Consider the following 7246-nt stretch of genomic DNA (forward strand, 5'->3'; position numbering starts at 1 on the left):
CTGTTTTTTTTCAGGTGATAACTTTAGCCGTGATCGTGGAATGCATTAGCGCAGCTAATTGGATACCCCCCACAGACATTATGTTGACAGTCTAAATGTTGACATTCATTGACATAATGTAGACACTCTCATAATATCGCCATTCTGAATGTCGATAGGCACAATGACGACAGCTAATGTTAGTCTTAGGGTTAGGTTGCAGCCAGGGTTAGGGCTTAAGTTAACGAAATATAGTGTGTCGACATGCCAACTGTTGACATTCACAATGTCGACATTCTAGCAACATTATCTCATTGTTGACATTGTGAATGTCGATATTCAGATCATGTCAATATTCTGATATTGACATTTTGTACCGTACCAAAGCATCATCTCAAGAGTGAATACAACAGTTATTGCACATATGGTAGAATCAAAATTATTACAGTTAAAAACTATGCTAAGCTCATGGCAAAGCCTCAATCAACGCAGCAGTTTTTCATTGTTTTATTTTTAGTTCAACCTGTTGGTCAAATCTATATATACATATACCACAAAAAAACCACCAAGGAGGAAGGTACACTCTCGCCAAAATCAGTCTCTGGAGTTACTTGTTGCGTCAACTTAGTTTAATCGGGTTCAGGGATGATGCCACTAACCATCGACGTTTCGGTCCATGTGTGGACCTTATCAAGACAGGCACTTCACAACATCTAAATAATAAACATTAAACATTCCAAAAAATTAAAATCAGTATAAAATAAGATTTTACTTACCGATAAATCTATTTCTCGGAGTCCGTAGTGGATGCTGGGGTTCCTGAAAGGACCATGGGGAATAGCGGCTCCGCAGGAGACAGGGCACAAAAAGTAAAGCTTTTCCAGATCAGGTGGTGTGCACTGGCTCCTCCCCCTATGACCCTCCTCCAGACTCCAGTTAGGTACTGTGCCCGGACGAGCGTACACAATAAGGGAGGATTTTGAATCCCGGGTAAGACTCATACCAGCCACACCAATCACACCGTACAACTTGTGATCTAAACCCAGTTAACAGTATGATAACAGCGGAGCCTCTGAAAGATGGCTTCCTTCAACAATAACCCGAATTAGTTAACAATAACTATGTACAATTATTGCAGATAATCCGCACTTGGGATGGGCGCCCAGCATCCACTACGGACTCCGAGAAATAGATTTATCGGTAAGTAAAATCTTATTTTCTCTATCGTCCTAGTGGATGCTGGGGTTCCTGAAAGGACCATGGGGATTATACCAAAGCTCCCAAACGGGCGGGAGAGTGCGGATGACTCTGCAGCACCGAATGAGAGAACTCCAGGTCCTCCTTAGCCAGAGTATCAAATTTGTAAAATTTTACAAACGTGTTCTCCCCTGACCACGTAGCTGCTCGGCAAAGTTGTAATGCCGAGACCCCTCGGGCAGCCGCCCAAGATGAGCCCACCTTCCTTGTGGAGTGGGCCTTTACAGATTTAGGCTGTGGCAGGCCTGCCACAGAATGTGCAAGTTGGATTGTGCTACAGATCCAACGAGCAATCGTCTGCTTAGACGCAGGAGCACCCATCTTGTTGGGTGCATACAATATAAACAACGAGTCAGATTTTCTGACTCCAGCTGTCCTTGCAATATATATTTTTAATGCTCTGACAACGTCCAGTAACTTGGAGTCCTCCAAGTCACTTGTAGCCGCAGGCACTACAATAGGCTGGTTCAGATGAAATGCTGACACCACCTTAGGGAGAAAATGCGGACGAGTCCGCAGTTCTGCCCTGTCCGAATGGAAAATCAGATATGGGCTTTTGTAAGATAAAGCTGCCAATTCTGACACTCTCCTGGCCGAAGCCAGGGCTAGAAGCATGGTCACTTTCCATGTGAGATATTTCAAATCCACCTTCTTTAGTGGTTCAAACCAATGAGATTTTAGAAAGTCCAAAACCACATTGAGATCCCACGGTGCCACTGGAGGCACCACAGGAGGCTGTATATGTAGCACTCCCTTAACAAAGGTCTGGACTTCAGGGACTGAAGCCAATTCTTTTTGAAAGAAAATCGACAGGGCCGAAATTTGAACCTTAATAGATCCCAATTTGAGACCCATTGACAATCCTGATTGCAGGAAATGTAGGAATCGACCCAGTTGAAATTCCTCCGTCGGAGCACTCCGATCTTCGCACCACGCAACATATTTTCGCCAAATTCGGTGATAATGTTGCACGGTTACTTCCTTCCTTGCTTTAATCAAAGTAGGAATGACTTCTTCCGGCATGCCTTTTTCCTTTAGGATCCGGCGTTCAACCGCCATGCCGTCAAACGCAGCCGCGGTAAGTCTTGAAACAGACAGGGACCCTGCTGAAGCAAGTCCCTCCTTAGAGGTAGAGGCCACGGATCTTCCGTGATCATCTCTTGAAGTTCCGGGTACCAAGTCCTTCTTGGCCAATCCGGAACCACTAGTATCGTCCTTACGCCTCTTTGCTGTATAATTCTCAATACTTTTGGTATGAGAGGCAGAGGTGTTGAGGCGAGACGCCATCATGTCCACCATTGGTCTTTCCCAACGGGTTACCAGCAAGTGGAAGACTTCTGGATGAAGTCCCCACTCTCCCGGGTGAAGATCGTGTCTGCTGAGGAAGTCTGCTTCCCAGTTGTCCACTCCCGGGATGAACACTGCTGACAGTGCTATCACATGATTCTCTGCCCAGCGAAGAATCCTTGCAGCTTCTGCCATTGCACTCCTGCTTCTTGTGCCGCCCTGTCTGTTCACATGGGCGACTGCCGTGATGTTGTCCGACTGGATCAACACCGGTTTTCCCTGAAGCAGAGGTTCTGCCTGGCTTAGAGCATTGTATATTGCTCTTAGTTCCAGAATGTTTATGTGAAGAGACGTTTCCAGGCTCGTCCATACTCCCTGGAAGTTTCTTCCTTGTGTGACTGCTCCCCAGCCTCTCAGGCTGGCGTCCGTGGTCACCAGGATCCAATCCTGTATGCCGAATCTGCGGCCCTCCAATAGATGAGCACTCTGCAACCACCACAGAAGAGACACCCTTGTCCTTGGAGACAGGGTTATCCGCAGGTGCATCTGAAGATGCGACCCTGACCATTTGTCCAACAGATCCCTTTGGAAAATTCTTGCGTGGAATCTGCCGAATGGAATTGCTTCGTAAGAAGCCACCATTTTTCCCAGGACTCTTGTGCATTGATGTACAGACACCTTTCCTGGTTTTAGGAGGTTCCTGACAAGCTCGGATAACTCCTTGGCTTTTTCCTCCGGGAGAAAAACCTTTTTCTGAACCGTGTCCAGAATCATCCCTAGGAACAGCAGACGAGTTGTCGGCATTAACTGGGATTTTGGAATATTCAGAATCCACCCGTGCTGTTTTAGCACTTCTTGCGACAGTGCTAATCCCATCTCTAGCTGTTCTCTGGACCTTGCCCTTATTAGGAGATCGTCCAAGTATGGGATAATTAATACGCCTTTTCTTCGAAGAAGAATCATCATCTCGGCCATTACCTTTGTAAAGACCCGAGGTGCCGTGGACAATCCGAACGGCAGCGTCTGAAACTGATAGTGACAGTTTTGTACAACGAACCTGAGGTACCCCTGGTGTGAGGGGTAAATTGGAACGTGGAGATACGCATCCTTGATGTCCAAGGATACCATAAAGTCCCCCTCTTCCAGGTTCGCTATCTCTGCTCTGAGTGACTCCATCTTGAACTTCTTTATGTACAGGTTCAAGGACTTCAGATTTAGAATAGGCCTTACCGAGCCATCCGGCTTCGGTACCACAAAAAGAGTGGAATAATACCCCTTCCCTTGTTGTAGAAGAGGTACCTTGACTATCACCTGCTGAGAGTACAGCTTGTGAATGGCTTCCAAAACCGTCTCCCTTTCGGAGGGGGACGTTGGTAAAGCAGACTTCAGGAAACGGCGAGGTGGATCTGTCTCTAATTCCAACCTGTACCCCTGAGATATTATCTGCAGGATCCAGGGATCTACCTGCGAGTGAGCCCACTGCGCGCTGTAATTTTTGAGACGACCACCCACCGTCCCCGAGTCCGCTTGAGAAGCCCCAGCGTCATGCTGAGGCTTTTGTAGAAGCCGGGGAAGGCTTCTGATCCTGGGAAGGAGCTGCCTGTTGCTGTCTCTTCCCTCGACCTCTGCCTCGTGGCAGATATGAATAGCCCTTTGCTCTCTTATTTTTAAAGGAACGAAAGGGCTGCGGTTGAAAAGTCGGTGCCTTTTTCTGTTGGGGAGTGACTTGAGGTAGAAAGGTGGATTTCCCGGCTGTAGCCGTGGCCACCAAATCTGATAGACCGACTCCAAATAACTCCTCCCCTTTATACGGCAAAACTTCCATATGTCGTTTTGAATCCGCATCGCCTGTCCACTGTCACGTCCATAAAGCTCTTCTGGCCGAAATGGACATAGCACTTACCCGTGATGCCAGTGTGCAGATATCCCTCTGTGCATCACGCATATAAAGAAATGCATCCTTTATTTGTTCTAACGACAGTAAAATATTGTCCCTGTCCAGGGTATCAATATTTTCAATCAGGGACTCTGACCAAACTACCCCAGCACTGCACATCCAGGCAGTCGCTATAGCTGGTCGTAGTATAACACCTGCATGTGTGTATATACTTTTTTGGATATTTTCCATCCTCCTATCTGATGGATCTTTAAGTGCGGCCGTCTCAGGAGAGGGTAACGCCACTTGTTTAGATAAGCGTGTTAGCGCCTTGTCCACCCTAGGAGGTGTTTCCCAGCGCTCCCTAACCTCTGGCGGGAAAGGGTATAATGCCAATAATTTCTTTGAAATTATCAGCTTTTTATCAGGGGCAACCCACGCTTCATTACACACGTCATTTAATTCTTCTGATTCAGGAAAAACTATAGGTAGTTTTTTCACACCCCACATAATACCCTGTTTAGTGGTACCTGTAGTATCAGCTAAATGTAACGCCTCCTTCATTGCCAAAATCATATAACGTGTGGCCCTACTGGAAAATACGGTTGATTCGTCACCGTCACCACTGGAGTCAGTGCCTGTGTCTGGGTCTGTGTCGACCGACTGAGGCAAAGGGCGTTTCACAGCCCCTGACGGTGTTTGAGTCGCCTGGACAGGCACTAATTGATTGTCCGGCCGTCTCATGTCGTCAAACGACTGCTTTAGCGTGTTGACACTATCCCGTAGTTCCATAAATAAAGGCATCCATTCTGGTGTCGACTCCCTAGGGGGTGACATCCTCATATTTGGCAATTGCTCCGCCTCCACACCAATATCGTCCTCATACATGTCGACACACACGTACCGACACACAGGGAATGCTCCTAACGAAGACAGGACCCACTAGCCCTTTGGGGAGACAGAGGGAGAGTTTGCCAGCACACACCAAAAGCGCTATATATAACAGGGATAGCCTTATAATAAGTGCTCCCTTATAGCTGCTTTATATATATCAAAATATCGCCATAATTTTGCCCCCCCTCTCTGTTTTACCCTGTTTCTGTAGTGCAGTGCAGGGGAGAGACCTGGGAGCCGTCCTGACCAGCGGAGCTGTGAGAGGAAATGGCGCCGTGTGCTGAGGAGATAGGCCCCGCCCCTTTTCCGGCGGGCTCGTCTCCCGCTATTTAGTGAATCCAGGCAGGGGTTAAATATCTCCATATAGCCTCTGGGGGCTATATGTGAGGTATTTTTAGCCTTTATATAGGTTACATTTGCCTCCCAGGGCGCCCCCCCCCAGCGCCCTGCACCCTCAGTGACTGCGTGTGAAGTGTGCTGAGAGGAAAATGGCGCACAGCTGCAGTGCTGTGCGCTACCTTTAGAAGACTGCAGGAGTCTTCAGCCGCCGATTCTGGACCTCTTCTGACTTCAGCATCTGCAAGGGGGCCGGCGGCGCGGCTCCGGTGACCATCCAGGCTGTACCTGTGATCGTCCCTCTGGAGCTGATGTCCAGTAGCCAAGAAGCCAATCCATCCTGCACGCAGGTGAGTTCACTTCTTCTCCCCTCAGTCCCTCGTTGCAGTGATCCTGTTGCCAGCAGGACTCACTGTAAAATAAAAAACCTAAGCTAAACTTTTTCTAAGCAGCTCTTTAGGAGAGCCACCTAGATTGCACCCTTCTCGGCCGGGCACAAAAATCTAACTGGAGTCTGGAGGAGGGTCATAGGGGGAGGAGCCAGTGCACACCACCTGATCTGGAAAAGCTTTACTTTTTGTGCCCTGTCTCCTGCGGAGCCGCTATTCCCCATGGTCCTTTCAGGAACCCCAGCATCCACTAGGACGATAGAGAAAATACCGAAATCACCTGCACCATCACCACCAGTGCCTCCCAGGCCCTTGTGACAGACGGAGGTGGAAGAACAATACACAAAATATAAAGTCTAGGGATACTTATCAAACATGGGGTGCGCATATTCATGTAATAGGAAAACACCTCCACCTCACTCCTAACCCCATAGAGGGTATTAATATCAGCAATATGTTATGTTACCTGGACTCAATATTGGAAAAGACAAGGTAGTCAAGATAGGAACTCCTTAGAAAGGGACCACTAAATTAAAGACAAGGCATAAAGCCTATTAAACAACCACAGAGTAGTGTAATATCAAGTAACAATGCTACTAATGATGTATCGTACCTGGTGATCATACAGGTAACAAGTGGCAGCTATGGCTTGGTCAGCAGGTTCAATATAACATCTGTAACTGCAGAACAAAGAGTGTACTTACTAACTGAGCAAAGAAAGGCACCACAAGTAGCAGCAAAGGAGGAATACTCACAGCTCAGAGGTCACGGGCCAAATGATAGCTGCATGCTGAGCTGTTTGAGCCTAAGGCTATTTAAGGCATCTAGACAGGAAGTGCCACTTGGAGATACTTACATGCTGCAAACAAACTAAATAATCAACCGATAGGGAAGGTATATTGACCTGTGTATTCCACAAGATAATACATCAACACAATATCATAACAAATATATTTAGAACATAATCCCAGAAGAAGGAGCTGAATGCAGGCAAATATGCTAAATGCCGGGTCCACCTGAAGCCGGGGACTGCAGTGTACTCTCCTCCCGATCGGAAGTGTGGCGGTGCAGGCCGCTTGGCGGATGAGCCGAGGAGAGACGCGGCTACCCCTGTGAGTGGACGAGGACCAGAGACTGCTCCCTCTGCGTCCCGGCGGCCGAGGTCCGGATCACGTGGTGGGGGAAGCGGCGGCCCCGTGCAGCTGGTGAGTCACACCCCCCCGCTAGC

The 7246-nt window shown here is 48.0% G+C and overlaps 1 long non-coding RNA gene across 2 annotated transcripts in view; it reads right to left on the minus strand.

Moving 5' to 3' along the window:
- The window catches only part of LOC135050129 (uncharacterized), a 28724-nt gene extending 21703 nt beyond the window's left edge, over positions 1-7021 (minus strand). The window contains exons 1-4 of one of the 2 annotated variants that reach the window (XR_010241545.1): positions 6774-7018; positions 6632-6698; positions 6485-6544; positions 465-692 (exon numbers count right to left, since the gene is read on the minus strand). This is a non-coding gene — a long non-coding RNA (uncharacterized LOC135050129). Of the gene's footprint in view, positions 1-464; positions 693-6484; positions 6545-6631; positions 6699-6773 lie in introns of those variants that run through there. The other variant, XR_010241546.1, reaches the window with a different exon arrangement.
- Between the last annotated feature and the right edge of the window lie 225 nt (positions 7022-7246).

The sequence above is a fragment of the Pseudophryne corroboree genome, chromosome 2 (assembly GCF_028390025.1).
Source record: "Pseudophryne corroboree isolate aPseCor3 chromosome 2, aPseCor3.hap2, whole genome shotgun sequence".
Lineage (NCBI taxonomy): Eukaryota > Metazoa > Chordata > Amphibia > Anura > Myobatrachidae > Pseudophryne > Pseudophryne corroboree.